This window comes from Manis pentadactyla, chromosome 12 (genome assembly GCF_030020395.1).
Source record: "Manis pentadactyla isolate mManPen7 chromosome 12, mManPen7.hap1, whole genome shotgun sequence".
Classification (NCBI taxonomy): domain Eukaryota; kingdom Metazoa; phylum Chordata; class Mammalia; order Pholidota; family Manidae; genus Manis; species Manis pentadactyla.
This window is the reverse complement of record NC_080030.1, coordinates 68,409,465-68,425,384: the sequence shown is the minus strand read 5'-3', so window position 1 is coordinate 68,425,384 and position 15,920 is coordinate 68,409,465. Positions and strand designations below refer to the sequence as shown.

The following is a 15,920-nucleotide window of genomic DNA, read 5'->3' as shown; positions in this document are numbered from 1 at the left end:
GTTCTTTCCTCTTGATTAAGCTTCTTCTGAATTGTTTGTGGACAGCATGTTTACAAGTAAGGGAGATGTTGCCAGCCTGCTGGAATGTACAGAGTGTTCACTATGACCTTCAATGTAACCCGGGTCCTATGGGTCACAGGTGTTTCTATTGATTGGAAAATTCATATTGAAATCACGTCCTTCTGGAAGAGAATGACTGGAAAGAATGACTCCAAAGTTTCCAGCATGATTGAATAAGGGATAAGATTACCAGCAAGTGAGACAGAAAATGCTGGATGAGAATTGGGAGACAAGTATTTGAATTGGCTCAAAGAACATAACAGCTCTTTCTCATCCACATACATAACTCGTAAGAAATCTCCTCTTATGGAAGGCTGATAACTCCTTATTGCCTAAAACCATGTCTAATTCATCCCTTTGGATTCAATTCTTACTCTTTTCTCCTTAATTATAAAATTCCAAGCTGTTTTTTGCTTCCTTTGCCACTTTGCCTACATTTGTGGTGTTATCCTTTGTTCATACTTCATTTATGGACAGGAAGAACCTAATCCTTCCAATGCTTAGAATTGTGGAGCCTCAGACCAAAAAGAGGCCCAGATTCTTCAAGTACCAGGAAGGTCTCTTTTATTTTTCCTTATCAAAGTCTTCAGAAGATTTTAGATCTCTAAGACAATGGTTCTTAATCAGGGACATTTTGTCCCTGGAGACATTTGGCAATATTTGGAGACAATTTTTACTGTCACAGATGTGGGAAGAGTGCTACTGGTATCTAGTAGCTACAGGCAAAGGATGCTGCTAAATACCTTAAAATGCACAAGACAGCCCTTAGGAGGAAAAGGACTATCTGGTCTAATGTCAAGTGAGCCTTTCTTACTGCAAGGCTACACAGTGTGGCTCTTCTTTTTCTTGGAGTTGCAAAATTGTCTCTTTCAGATAACAGGAAGACATCTGTTTTTATTAACAAAGGGCTCCCAGGTCTCATGCTATTTCTACTTCCAGCTGCCAATGAAGAGCATGAAGTGGCCAAGAAGTTCCTTAGCAGACTTGCTGCAGCTCTCCACGGTCTGATCCCTCCCTCTAGTGGAAAGCATTGCATATTCATCTGGAAGGACAAATCCCCATACCCAGGCATAATACAAGGAAGGTGGTATTGGGAATTAGAGTACTGTAATCAACAGACTTGCCCCCATCTCTTTAACTTCCAAGAAGAAACGTATTTTGGAAACATAATAGACATTTAAAAAATACAGGAGTTCAGCTTGGAAGAAATTTTATTTGATTACAGTGTAAAAATTATGCATTTTTACATGAAGATACAAGTGAAAACCTACCACTATCAAGTGTAACTTGTCTACGTCCCTTCAGTGTTTTAGAAACCACCCATGGGATTCAGAGCATGAATTTGAGCTCAGACATTTTCTAACTGTGATCTTGTGCTAGTTTTCAAACTCAGCTCCTTCATTTGTGTAATAATACGTCTTTTATAGGGTTAGGGAGGAGTACATGAACTGTTGTGTGTAAATCACTAGGAATGGTGTTTGGTGTTCAATATATGGCAGATATAATGGGTATAATCTGGGCACACTAATCTCCGGGTTTAGGCAGGCAGCAACTATCACTTTCTTGCTTTGCATCTGGTGGGGAAAGTAAGAAGTATGTTGTGTCTCACTTCTGGCTTGCTCAAAAACTACCACAGGCCTTTACAGAATAAAGTTGTCTGCTTAGTGATTCTCTACAGAACCGGTCTTCCTTGGTCACTACTGACAACTCCATCAGAGGAGAGACAGTAGCCTACTCCACTCTGCAGTACTGGCTTCTAACGAGGAAGTTGAATGGCTGGACCAGCTCTTGATCTCAAGTCTTGAAGAGTCCATCACATAAATCAATGACTGGAAGGAACTCTACATCCCCCAGCAATTCTGGGTGGGTTTGACTTCACTATGACCATATCTAACACCATCTACCTGTTACTGACTTTTCTGTCCTTTTATCACTCAAGGGAATGGGGCCCAAGTACTTGAGGTCTAGTTCAGAGACCACCCTCATACAGAAGGGGAATGGAGTTGGGAGGAAATCTTTGTGTTTGTAGATGCAAATGGAGTTGGTAAAATTATAAAGAAAAGCAAGAAAATGATTATCATAAAACAGATTGTAGTTACTGTAAGAGAGTGCATGATGAGTTTGTGGGCTCATAATATTCTCTTGACATAGGGGGTCACTTTCTAATTATTTGTTGAACTGTACTGACTTGGTACATATTCTTTTCTGGCTGTATTTTATTTCATGATTAATAAGTTAAATATACTAATATCACTAATACTGTTAATAGCACAAAACATGATATTGTAAGAAAAACCTGGATGTCAGTAACTGAGTTTCTCAAAGAGCTGAACATTGAATATGAAGAGGTTTTTTCATATTGATTATTTAATCAATGAATTTCAGGGGTTGCATACGATAAATATGTACTGTCTAAATCCAAAATAATTGTTTCTGTAAAAGTAAAATAAAAATTCTAATCATAGTTTAAAAGGAGAGAGATATGATAAAAAAAAAAAAGAGAAAATTTTTCACATGTCTGTTGGCTGTCTTTACTGTCACCCATTCACTATCAGTGTTTACTGGCCCTGGCAGCCTTATGTAATCAACACTGTTGCCTCTAGCTGGCCTAGGAGACCGTTCTTCCTTTTCCTCTAGCTGAATTTGACCTGGTAACTTCTACCTACATCCTTCTGGGGGCAGTTGGCCAGAGCAAAGTTTTGCCAGAAGATTCTTTGGCCACAGAACTTCATATCCTTCTACTCCACCTGAGATAGCAGATGGCCTGAAAATCATTCATAAATGAATGTGTAGAAAATAAATTACCTCTGAATATGTTTAGTGTATTTATAGTATATTTAACACTAATAATGTTAATTTAGAAATTAATAACAGGATATAAGAATTCCAAAATTTTGTGGTAAGACCATTTATGTAAATAATTTTTATGATTGCAGTTGATGCTACTATATAGAGCATCAACTCTTTACACACAATGGCTCTGATAGAATTGCTGACATTCATTTAGCTCTTGATTTAATTAATGGCAATAATAATTAGCATATTATAATCACTGCAAAAACCTTTTCACTGACCCAAGATTATTTAAAAGCTTTCTTACCTTCTCAATTTTAGGACATTTCTTTAGGGGTTACTTTTTAATCCCTCCAACAATTTATAGGGGTTGGATGAATGAACAAATGAACCACCTTGTCAATCAATAGAGTTTATTTGTGGCTATAGAAGAACAATTCTTTCATGGTGCAAACAGAACTGACAAGTGATTTTATAAGACACATTGAATGAGACAGTGTACCTGAAAGAGCCCTAGATGAGATTTGGAACATCATAAAGATTTAAGTAAAGTTATTAGAATTTCAACCTAAATGCAGAACATTTAGTGCACCTCTCAGTTGCTTATTGTAACATATGTAAAAATAAGGAAATTATAGAGATGGTAATATTCAGAATAAAAATTCTTGCCATAAAATACACATTCTAAAAGAAATTGTTTTTAGAATAGTGAATTCCAACAGTTCTTAGAGGTTATTATCATTTGAATAAATTTTCCTAAGGTTATTTCTTGTGCATTTTTTTACAGAGATGAGATCATACTATATATATTATCTTATATTCTGTCTTTATGGTCTTATATTATAAAGTGTCCTTTCCTCATAAGCACTAACAAGCATGTGAAAATATAACTTTAATGGCCCCCTAAAACATATTATATTCCTTAATTTACAATTACCCTGCTATTGGGCAATAAGATTGTCCAGGGTTTTTTCTTCTGATTTTTAGCATTGTAACTGAAGCTGTAATAAACACTAATGTAAATCTGCATCTATAATTTCTTAACAGTGATTCACAAGAATGTTGTTAAAGGATGAAACTATGTAGTAAGTATTGTTTTATTTCCTGACCAGCCTTCATTTCCACTTCTTTTAGTGACAGCACCTTACTTTGAAGAATCATGCTGTATCCCAAAAGAACTGGGTAAAGCTGACTCCATCCCTGGCTCCATGGTTGTGCAGCGCCCAAGTCTAGGCTATTAGGGCATTCGACCCTCCTGATGGGAGTGACTGGTCAGGACTAAATGTGAGACTCAAGTCAGGCAATGAGACTAGTCCTGGATTTTTCTAGGAATTACTGTGGAAAAGTCATTCTCTCTCATTAGAGATTGCTAACCTGGTATGAAATAAACCCAATTTTCTAGTTACCACTGGAGATCATCTTGGTGACACAGAGGAAAGGCAGAAGCTAGAGATGAAAAAGACAGATTCCTAATAATGTAATTTCAGTAGCAAATTCTATCTTGAAACTAGGATATAATAATTTCCTTTCTGACCTAAGCAGGTGTAAGGTGGAGATTTCTACTACTTGCAACCCTCATAGACCAGGCTAATTAAAAGGGTATACCATACTGAAGACTGATTTGCTTCACTGCTAAATTACTTTTCAAAAAACATAATTTATACACATGGTAGTATTGAATAAAGGTGTCATCACAACATTATAAGTATTTCATATTACTGTTTTAAACTCTACTAATTTTATAAGGAAAGAGCTATCTTACAATCAGTATTTCTTAAACTATTAAGTAATATTTTAAATGTATTAACCATTTTGATTTGTTTCTTAATACACTTTGCCCATTTATCTATTATTGTTATTAATGTTCTTTTATCCAATCTGTGTTAGTTTTATAGTAGATTTCTCTTTTCTTTTCCCCATGTTACAAATATATATATGTATTATTCTATTGCTTGACCTTTACTTATGTAAGACCTCTTTTTCCCCTGGGGAAATTTCTCCAATTCAAATTTGAGGGAGAGAGATCTAATAAGAAAAGAAAAGAGATCTGATAAGAAAATTCAATCTATACTCTTACTTAATTCACCTAGTAAAAAACATAAGTTTCAGTTTATAGAACAATAAGCATGGCATCTGCTTGACTGGCTTTCTAATCTTCTTAGCTCTCTTTCTAATAAAATAAATTTTGATATTTTGTATGTTCATGATTGTCTAAACATTTATCATCCTTCTAAGGATGTTTACAAGAAACAATAATGGAATGCTCAAAGGAAGACAGTTTAAATGATGAAAAGGCTATTAACACTATTTGGTTAAATCTTTAAAATTATAGCAACAAGGATTATAAAACCTCTTCTAGAAGTCAAAGACTGAGTGCCATCAAACTGAGAACTTAACTGAACTCTCTTAGCTCATTTTATCTAAACTACTCTTATAGCAACGAGTCATCCAAAAATGCAAACTTGTCTAAACACACTACTCAAGAAGGTTAAAACTATCTAACTCTAATGGAAAGTATAGTCTTTGTGAAAGTGGGCGAAATGTCTTTTCATCAAATGCTAGTGGCCTTCTTTATAAAAGCAGCAGCTTGATGTTTGATTATTATGTCTTTTGACAAGGTGGACATAAATTCTATGATGATGCCAATTTGACACTGCAAATTGTTGTTAAGAGCCATTATTTTTCTCCCTTGCTGAGTATTTGAGTGTGATACACTGTGTGTTTCAAGATCTCAGAGGTGCCTCATAGTATTGTCAGTTAATTTTTTTAGTGAGGTGCTTGTATATCAAAGGGAAAACCATAGGAATATTAAGTTGGTTTTTCGTCTTTATCTTCCGCTGGGATGTAAATCTTGAGGTCAGAGTCTCTGTGGTATCAACATTGTATCCTTAGTGCAGTATGTGGATCCTGGCAGGCTGCAATAATTACTTATTGTAATAAATGGATGAATAAATGAGAAAACAGAGAAGGCCAGCTCTTTCTTGGCTTAGATGGGAAAAATGAGTAGGTCTATTATACTGAATTATTTTATGTCATTTTGGTATCGGTACTAATAATGATTATAATAATAACAAAACTTAATAAATTAACTTTTTTTGAGTTCTTATTATGTGACATGCACTATATTAAACACTTTATTTGCATAATCTTAATTCTTACAACAAATCTGAGGTGTCTATGATTATCCTCCTCATTTTACAGATGAGAAAACTAAAGAAATAGTACAACTATGGAGAAAGGGAGGAACTTTTAATAGGAGCCTCTCCTCCCTATTTCTGTTTGTTTTGTTTTTTGTGTTTTTGCTACTTAAATCGCTTGTCCAAGGCCACCTTGCAATTTTACAAGACAGCCAGGATTAGAATCTAGTTTTCTAGATTGTCAAATTAAAGCAGTTTCCTCATTATCAGAGAGACTTTGGTTTACTTCAGAATCGCTTTCAGATCTTTTTAAACATACAGATTCCCAACTGTTTCCCACCTAAATTCAGATCCATATACCTCTGATGGATCCCAATAGTTTGCATTTAAAATAAGTTTACCAGTTAAGTGTCATATTCTGCAAATTTGGTGCCGCTCTTTCAGAGCCTGCGAAAACTTAAAAAGTTCCAATTATATAAGTAAAAGCCTTCGTGAATAATGTTTAGACAAGATTTTAATGGTGAAAATACTTTTCATTGTGCAGCAGGGTCTGCAATCCCATCATCATGATCTGTGTCTATAGACAGGTTTAGCCTGTGAACACAAATAACACTGCAGTCTTGAAGTCTTCCATCCATATCTTGATTTGGTTTTTAGAAAGAGTCAATATTAAGAATGAGACCTCACAGTAAAAAAAAAAAATAAATAAATAATAAATAAATAAATAAATAAATAAATAAATACAAATAAAAAATAGAATAAATAAATAGATAGATAAATAAAATAAAGAATGAGACCTCACATCCTCACATCTTGGGAACATAAAGGAAAAATGATGCGCATATTACAATAGAATGGCACCTGTTGTAGCCATTCTTCTTAAATACATGACTGTTCACTTTATAAAATGTTTTATTATCAATCTGAAACCTTTGGAAATGGGATGAGAACCAGCAACCACCTTTAGACAGGTCAACTACACACTTGAAAATGTAAATAAATATGAAGGTTAGGGAACAAGAAAAGCCAACAACAAAGAAAAGCTAAGAAAAAGCAACTTAAATAAAGTGAACAACCTGTTTCTACCCACTGACATTGCTTTTCTAAATGAAAGCCTGCTGAATCATGTGTTATATGGGTAAAACTTAAAACAGGTCTTTCTGTGATTTGATTTTGTGTTTGTGAACTTGAAGGAAATGCTCTCCTACCTTATAAACCTAATTTATCATGTGCAAAATGATTTAGAGAAAGGCTGGATTCAGAGGCCAACGTTTTTCTATAAATATGAGCCTTTAAAAAATAAAGGCAATTCAAAGTACTAAACTGAAAAATAAGAGACTTGGTTTTTAGTCCTTGATATGTATTTGGTTTATTTCCTAGGCCTCTCTGAATCTAAGTACCTTATTAATAAAATAGGATGGTAGAGGGAGGGAGGCAAAGAAAAATTAGAGAATCCTTTAAGAGTAGAGGTTTGCAAATTATCTCTTCTAAGATTCAGATAGTGAATATTTCAGGTTTGGGAGTCATATCATGTTAGTTATAACTACTTGTCTGTGCTATTATAGCACAAAAGGAGCATTTGAAAATGATCATAACTTTCTTCCAATAAAATAAAATATTATTTTGTAAAAATAGGTGATGAGCAGGATTTGGCCTGTGGATCATAATTTGCCAACCCATGCTTTATAGACGTTTCCTACAATATTTTGAAATATGATTTTTAGGCTTCCAGAAATACTAACTATAGACATAATTATTCTAAAGGTACTAAAAAAATTGTATAAGTATGGTTTAAAATAAATTTGATTATATTCCTCATACAAAACGTTATTTTCCTGATAAGTTTAGGACCAGTATGTGCAGGAAAGTTTATAGGGTTAACATTTGCCAATACATTTTCCCTCAGTAATGCTCTCTTTCCCTCTGCCAGGAGTATCACTTATTAAAATACACTGAAAGCATACTTAAACACACATACACACATCCTTATAAATACCAATCAACCAACTCATAGCAGTTAAGCATGTAGTTTTTTATAATTAAGAGTTCGGACTTAGGAGTCAATATACCAGGCTTTATCTTCCAGTATTGTGGCGTTAAGCAAGTTACTTAACTTCCCAGAAAACATGTTTGATTATCTGTTAAATAAATATATAAAATATACACCTCATTGGATTAGTATGAGGACTAAATGAGATAACATATTAACATGAAAAGGGAGAGGGGATTATGTTAATGTATTATATATAGCAATCTTTCTTTCTAGATGTTATTGGCATCGACTTGTTATCATACAATAACGCCAGAACTGTAGTGAGTCAAATACATTATTAGACCACTTAGTTATTATTAGTAGACAATTGGTGAAGCTTTATTTCCTTTTTTTTTTTGGTATTAAAAAAATCACTGACCAATTCTGGTCTTTAAAAAAATGGATTCATGATTATTCTTCAGATGAGACAGCCTCTCCTTTAAATGCTCTGGTTCCAAACATTCCATTAGCTCAAGGTTGGTAATAGATTTGTATATCTCAAACTCAAATGTAGTTTTTTTTTCCATTTTAAAACAACTTTTATGAAAAAAGGCAATGCTTAAAAATCTCATGGGAGCAGTTCCATGTCCACTAATGATGAAGAACAAACCAGACTGAATCCTTCACAGAAAACAACCATGACATTTGAACTTAATACAAATAGCAGCTACCTGAAGCACTGGAGAATAAACAGAAGAAGATTGACTCTGGTGGGGTGCATGTCTAGAAATGTGGGGTTCCATGAAGTGAGCTCCCAGTTTTTGCAACATGTAGCCTGAGGCCAAGTGCAAGTGGTATTAGACAGTGAGGCCACGATGGAAAATGACCCGGTGAACCAGAAAACTGAAACTCGGAAAACTGGTCATTGAAGAGAACAGGTAAAGTGTGGGAGGAAAACATTCAGTAAGGGGATATCCAAAATCTTTCTGCCCATTTACTGACTGAGCCCTTAACTATGCATGTGTGAAACAGATAGAAAACATTTTGGCCTATAGTAATCGATCCCAAAGAAGACTAAAGCTACCACCCAAGAAAGATAATTCAATTTTGCATGGATTACAGCAGGTTAGATAATTAAAAGGATTTAAAAGACTACACAGAGCATACTCATGAAGACTTTTATTAATGGCAAAGGATATGGTACAGCAAGAGAAAGAGGGGTTTTTTCAAAAAGCACTGAGAGTGTGTGAAATCTCTAGGCACAGCTCTTCAGACTCTGTCATACTCGCAAAATGAATATGTGTTTCATCTTGGGATTGAATTGCCAAGACTTCTCTGATAAGTCTTTGTTTCAGGAGAGCTGCCCAAAAGCTTACAGTGGACTCTTTAATGCTGTTCTATGTATAAAAGCCAAACCTGAAAAGTTTAACTGGTCATGCCAGGTGTAATTCATCAATAAACAAGTCAGTTTTGGGTGCTTCCAGAAGAGTTTTGAACATGAAACAGCTTATTATAAATCACTAGTTAGCTGACTGACCTTTTCTTGGCCAAGATAAGGTGCCAGATTTCCAGATGTCCTTGAGATAAACACAGAGCTGTCTTAGTCCAGCTCTAAAATAACCTTATCTTACACAAATTCCAGTAAGATAATTGCCTGCTAGAACAAAAGAAATAGCACACATCAGGGAAAAATAACAGAATCCAGAATCTCAACAACTTAACATTTACCATTTCTAGAGTATAATAAAAAATTCCCTGATGTGAAAAAACCAGATACATGGCATTTACTGCCAATAGAGAAAAAAATCAACTAAGAGCAACCCTCGGATGACCCAAGTGTTGGTACTACAAGTTAAGGATTTTAAAGTGGTTATTTTAACTAACCTCAATAAAGTAAAACAAAATATGTTCACAATAAAGTAAAAAGATAGGAAATCTCAGTAGAGACATAAAAATGACAAAAGAAAAATAAAATGGAAATTTTATAACCAAAATATGTAATATGCTAAAAAATAATCAATGGATGGACTTAGCAGAATGGAGAAGACAGAAAAGAAAAAGCAAATGAATTTGAAGACAGATCAGAAGAAATTATCCAGTATGAAAAATAGAAGAAAATGAATAGGTCCTTGGGGACTTGTTGGATGATAACAAATGGTTCTATATATATAATGGTTCAAACTGGACATGAGAATAAAAATGGAGCAGAAAAAAAATTTTTTTAATTGAAGACAAAATAGCGCCAAATTCCTAAAGTTGTTGAAAGAAATTTTCAATTACAATAGTAGCACTATGGAAAAACCATAAAAAGCACATCTTGAGAGCAGAAAGAGAAAAATGACACTTTATGTATAAGATAATAATCTGGTTAACAGCTCACTTCTCTGAAATTATGAAGCCAGAAAAAAGTGAAACATCATGCATGAAGGTGCTTAAAAAAAAACCTGTCAACCTCAAATTCTATATCCAGGGAAAATTTCCTTGAAAAGAAATGAAAAACAAAGAATAAAAATCTATAGAATCATCTTAATGTCATCCTAATCAAAATCCCAACAGGTTTTCTTTTTACTTATCTTTCATTTTGTGTTTATGTGAAAATTGATGATGATTCTTAAAAATTACATGGAAATGCAGGACCAAGTACAAGGCCAGCACAATCTGAAAAAGTAGAACAAAATTGGAATACTTATATTCTCATATATCAAGACCTATTGTAAAAGTATAGTCATTAAAATAACATGTTTTGGTACAAAAATAGACAAACTGACTATGGAACCGAAGAATAGAGAGTTCAGAAATAGACCCAGACATATGTGGTCACCTAATTTACAACCAAGATAAACACCTCAATACAATGGGAAAAGGATGGTCTTTTTAATAAGTGATGCTGGATTAACTGAATTTCTATATCAACAAAAATGTATTTTGACCCCGACTTTATACCATACACAAAATAATTTTTGCAGGTATTGCAGACTTAAATGTGAAAGATAAAACAATAAAACTTTTAGAAGAAAATATGAGATAATATCTTTATTTTAATTGGTATATGTAAAAATTTCCCTAAAAGATTATAGAAAGTATTAATCATTAAGAAAAAATCAATAATTTAGATTATATTAAATCTACAAATTTATTTTTATCAAAAGAAACCACGAAGAAGATAAAAAGACAAACCAGAGGAAGAAAAGATATTCACAATATACTTATTGACAAAGGGCTTATAGACAGAATAAAGAACTAAAAATCAATAAAAAATGACAGACAACTCAGAAGACCTGTACTAAAGTGTTCAGAAGATTTTTATTTGTAAAATCCAAAAACTAAGAATTACCCAAAGCCCATTAACAGTCAAAAAGATAAACTGTGGTATATTCATACAAGGTATATTACAAATCAATAATAATGGTCTATGACTGCCTGTAGCAATATAAATGAAGGTGAAGGAAGGCAGATATGAAGAAAGTACATTTTTTAAGATTCAATTTAATTAAAGAGAGGGTAAAAACAAGAAAATCTAGATAGTGATTATCCTCATAAGGGAAGTAATGAAAGGAAGGGGCTTCAAGGAAAACTACAAGGATAATGTTGATGTAATTTTTCATTTCTTGATATGATTGCTAGCTAAACAGGTGCATTTGATTTGCAAAAATCCCCCAAACTTTACATTTATCCAGTAACTATGTTGTACATCTGAAACCAACATAATACTGTATATTAACTTTACTGTATTAAAAAAATTTGGTTAAATCCTTCAAACTACACATTTAGGGTATGTTCTCTCTTCTGTAGGTTTGTTAACATGAGAAAGTTGGTATAAAAGGAAGAGAGACAGAGAGGCAATTATCTAAAGCAAAAATCGCAAGCAAGTCAGTGGCAAAGGAGCTCCGACTTCTAGCCTGGAATCCAGGTCCTTTCAGTCAGAGGCCAGGGGACAGAGTGGGGACTGGACAGAAAGGTCATGACCACAAATGCCATTTGGTCTAAGCCTCCTATCTAGGTAGGGCATCAAATAGGGATTTTTAATATCATTCCCACATAAGATCATACATGTAGTTAGGACATAAATGGACAGTTTGAATAGAAGAATATGTTCATCAAAAGCCTTCAAACATTACGGGCCTATCCTGCCTCGTGATGAACCTATTAAGCAATTTATATTGTTTTAATAAATCCTATAATTTTTTATACAAACAGCAAAATTCTATAGCTTTCTGGAATTTTGTATTAAAATTGTTAACTAGTTGACTTAAATATTAAAGTATATCAAGGATTTTATAATCTGGCTTTGGCATGTTTTCATTTTTAAGGATATTGGAAGCCCCTCCTTATATCTATCCTTATAAATCTGAACTTCACATGATGTAGGATTCAAGTTACTAATGAAATAAATATAAGGTATTATGAAGTACTAAGAACACTTAGTAACCTTAAACTAAAAACATTAAAAATATCCATGCCTTTTTTCAGGGGTAAATGTATAACTTCTTGAGACGATCCTCCAACAAATCGTCTCAAGTAACAAATGTGACTTATCTGGATTGCCTGTACATAAAACCATAGAACTAGTAAAGAAATAATAGCCTTTCCATAATGATTTATTGAATTTAAATTCAAAATCATTGTTTTCATTGCCTAATTATGGTCTAAAATAAAGATTGATTTTATGTCCTATATGGTTTAGTGGTCAATATGATTAGCAGACATAATGTAGCAGGGGAGACACAGGAAAGGCAGTATATACAGAGAAGATAAGTAATGATTCTATAGCATCTTACTACACTGATGGACAATGACTGTAATGGGGTATGTGGGGGGGACTTGATAATAGGGGGAGTCTAGTAACGATAATGCTGATTAAGTAATTGCACATTAATGATACCAAAATAAAAAGAACTTATCTGTTAAAGCTGACTGTATTTTAGAATTTAGTTTAAATACACAATAAGTTGTCCTTTTGTGGATGTGTGTAACCAAAAGGTTTGATTCATAACTCTGTAGTTTTTTGTCCACTGGGTAGGTTGTTTCACAAAATGTCAAGCAAGTTACTGAAAGTCTTGATGTAGGAGCCTATGAAATGAGAATCATGCCACTAAGCTTTACACCCATTGCCTCTACTGATGCTTTAGCATTAAAAAAATATATTACCTATAATAATCATAACTTGATTTCACTCATTTTTCAAATTTTAATATTTTGAACTTTAATTTTTAAATCCAGTTTTATTTCATTCAAAAATGAAAAATTTAAAACTACTGAAGTTACTGAAGGGAAACTGGTTACTGGAATGAATCTCACACAACACCACATGACTCACCAAAAGATTAAAAAGTCACCTAAACCTTCCAAATATATCAAGTTGCTATTTTGACTGGCAATTTCATAAAACAAGGTTGTCAGGAGAATAGTAAATACCAGCTGTCTCTGCTGCTTGCAAATCAGGAGCTGGGTGATAACAACCTGCCTGCCAGTATTTCAACAGGCGTGAGGTAGGGCCAGGAAAATGGCCAGGGGTCAGGGGTGAAGGGTAGGCTGGAGAGAGTCGGTGTGAAATGTAAGAGAGCGTCCATTAGTACAAATAAATCTGAATTTTACATGATGTAGGATTCAAGTTACTAATGAAATAAATACAAAGTAGTATGAAGTACTAAGAACACTTAGTAACCTTAAACTAAAAGCATTCAAAATATCCATGCCTTTTTTTAGGGGTAAATGCATAACTTCTTGAGGCAATCCTCCCAACTCTTCTGGTATCTCCTTTCCACTCACGACTCTCACTTCCATCTCTCACCACCAGGAATCCAAGAGTGAATGCCGTTTCCTAGTGTACTAAATTGCACTATATAAAGCAGCACATAGTTTCTCTGTTTCATGATGTCTGTAATTTACTTCTGAAAATTTCGGTGGAGATACAGCACTATAAATGTGTATGTTGGTTGAGTTGAAATTATATGTAGAGTCTGAATACTGAAACAAGAATTCATGGTCTTGGGGTGGCTGGCAAATGTACATCAGAAAGGCTACCTCAGAGAGGACTATAAATGTTTCTGTATCTATGCCTTTGAAATATGCCAGACATTTACTAATTAGCATTCTGAATATCATGTACAGATTTTCAGTAGTGAAATTTGTTAATTGCATAATGAATGTTAGAGATTCGTTCTCCTTGGTGAAATCAACTTAAGTGGATTGGCTATAATTTAGAGATCTTTGCAAGAACAGGATTGAAGAAACTAGTGACTTGACTCTAAAATGGTCCTAGGTCCAGTCATTGGTTTGGAGGATATCAGGGGCTGAGTCTATTACAGTGTGAAGTGTGAATGCTGCTTCTAGAATATTGTTGTTTCTGACTTAAAAGAACTTTTCAAGCAAGGTGGTTGTCTCAGCACCTAAAAGGAACAGAGAATTGGGACTTTACAGAGAATAAAAAATAAGTTGTATGAAATGTTTAGTGCTATTTACTAGTAAGTTCTTATTAAATAAGTCAACATGAGGCTTTGTCTAAGGCTTGTTTTATTTTAAGCCAGTACTAATACCATGGGGGAGTAGCCTTAATGTACCTCAAACTTTTGTGTTGGCCACTAATATATTCTAACAAGAACCAAAGAGCACAACCATATTGGCTTAGGTCACTTCTATTTTATTTGTGTTCTTGTTCTTGTTAAATTTATTTATTTAGTTCTTGATTTATTTCCGCTTATCCCCATAAGAATTTATATTCCCAGTCTTTTAAAGCTCTCCATGTAAGTCACCATGGTAAGCTAATTTTTGTTAATTTTTTTTACCCTTTCCAAGAATATACTTTCATTCCCATTTTCCCCTTCTTAAAGACACCAATGTCTTAATCCAAAGGTAGAATTTAAATGGTGAAAAATCTAGCCTGCAGAGGGAACACTTAGGGAAGATGGCTTTGGTCTGAAAGAACTTTGGATGTCTTTAAGATATACTTCCCTGGATAACAGTATTTATATATTGGACTGGCCCTGGTCTCCAGTGTTTTGTTGTAGGTATTCACATGAATCTCCAAGAGTTTAAAAAGTCACCTAACCCTTCCAAACATACTAAGTCTGTTACAACAGTTTTGGACCTAGTTTTTATATTGGTAGCCACCTGACACCAAAGTACTACTCATTTCCAATAGCAAATAATCAATAAGAAAACTGGAGGATTCCTTAAAGGTCTAATAGGGCTTTTAAATTTTGTCTTTCTTAGATTGTGTGGACTGCAATATTTTTAATAAGTACAGAATTTATAGATGCTATGATGCATACTTTCTTAGAGATAATTGTGTGGTTTCATGCTATCCTTAATAACAACTCTCTTAAATTTGGTGGTATCCATAAAGGACAAGTACAGTATAAAGCTGTCCATAGGCACCTCTCCCTGTGCACCAAAGCAGACTTAGACATACAACAGAAAGGCATTTTAACGACTTTGGTAAGTGGTGCTATAACCAAGCATATAAATATTTCATTTGGGAATTTTTATTTCAGTTGACTTCTGAAGCAATGCTAAGTCTTTTCTTTTTCTTTGGCATCAATTCAACAAGTATGCATAATTTTATTCACATATTTCTTATTATAAATATGTTTGTTCATGTTCTTGATTGTTTGCAAACATTTTGCACATAAAAGCATCACCTGCACTCATAAAATGTATTCTATGTTCTCCAAATTTCCTCTGCATCTAGTGCAATGCCAAATACAAAATGATGGCAAATGATAATGCTGATGAGATAACTACTTTAATGAACAATTTTTAATTAATGTTTATTTTATTTGTCCTAAAATATAGTATTTTCTTATTTGTTAGATAATCAACTGACTTAAATTGTTAGCGAAACAGCCAACTGTCAAGTTGTTCAAATGCCTTATTGTCTCTCCTTATATAATCAAAACCAATATACATGCAAAATCAAGAGTTTCACATCCAAAACGTCTAGCTTTACTTCTGGCAAT

General features: G+C 33.8%; 1 long non-coding RNA gene across 1 annotated transcript in view; it reads right to left on the bottom strand.

The window, feature by feature from the left end:
- LOC130679821 (uncharacterized) overlaps positions 1 to 15,920 on the bottom strand; it is a 31,706-nt gene that overhangs the window by 11,143 nt on the left and 4,643 nt on the right. The gene's annotated exons all lie outside the window — the stretch shown is intronic.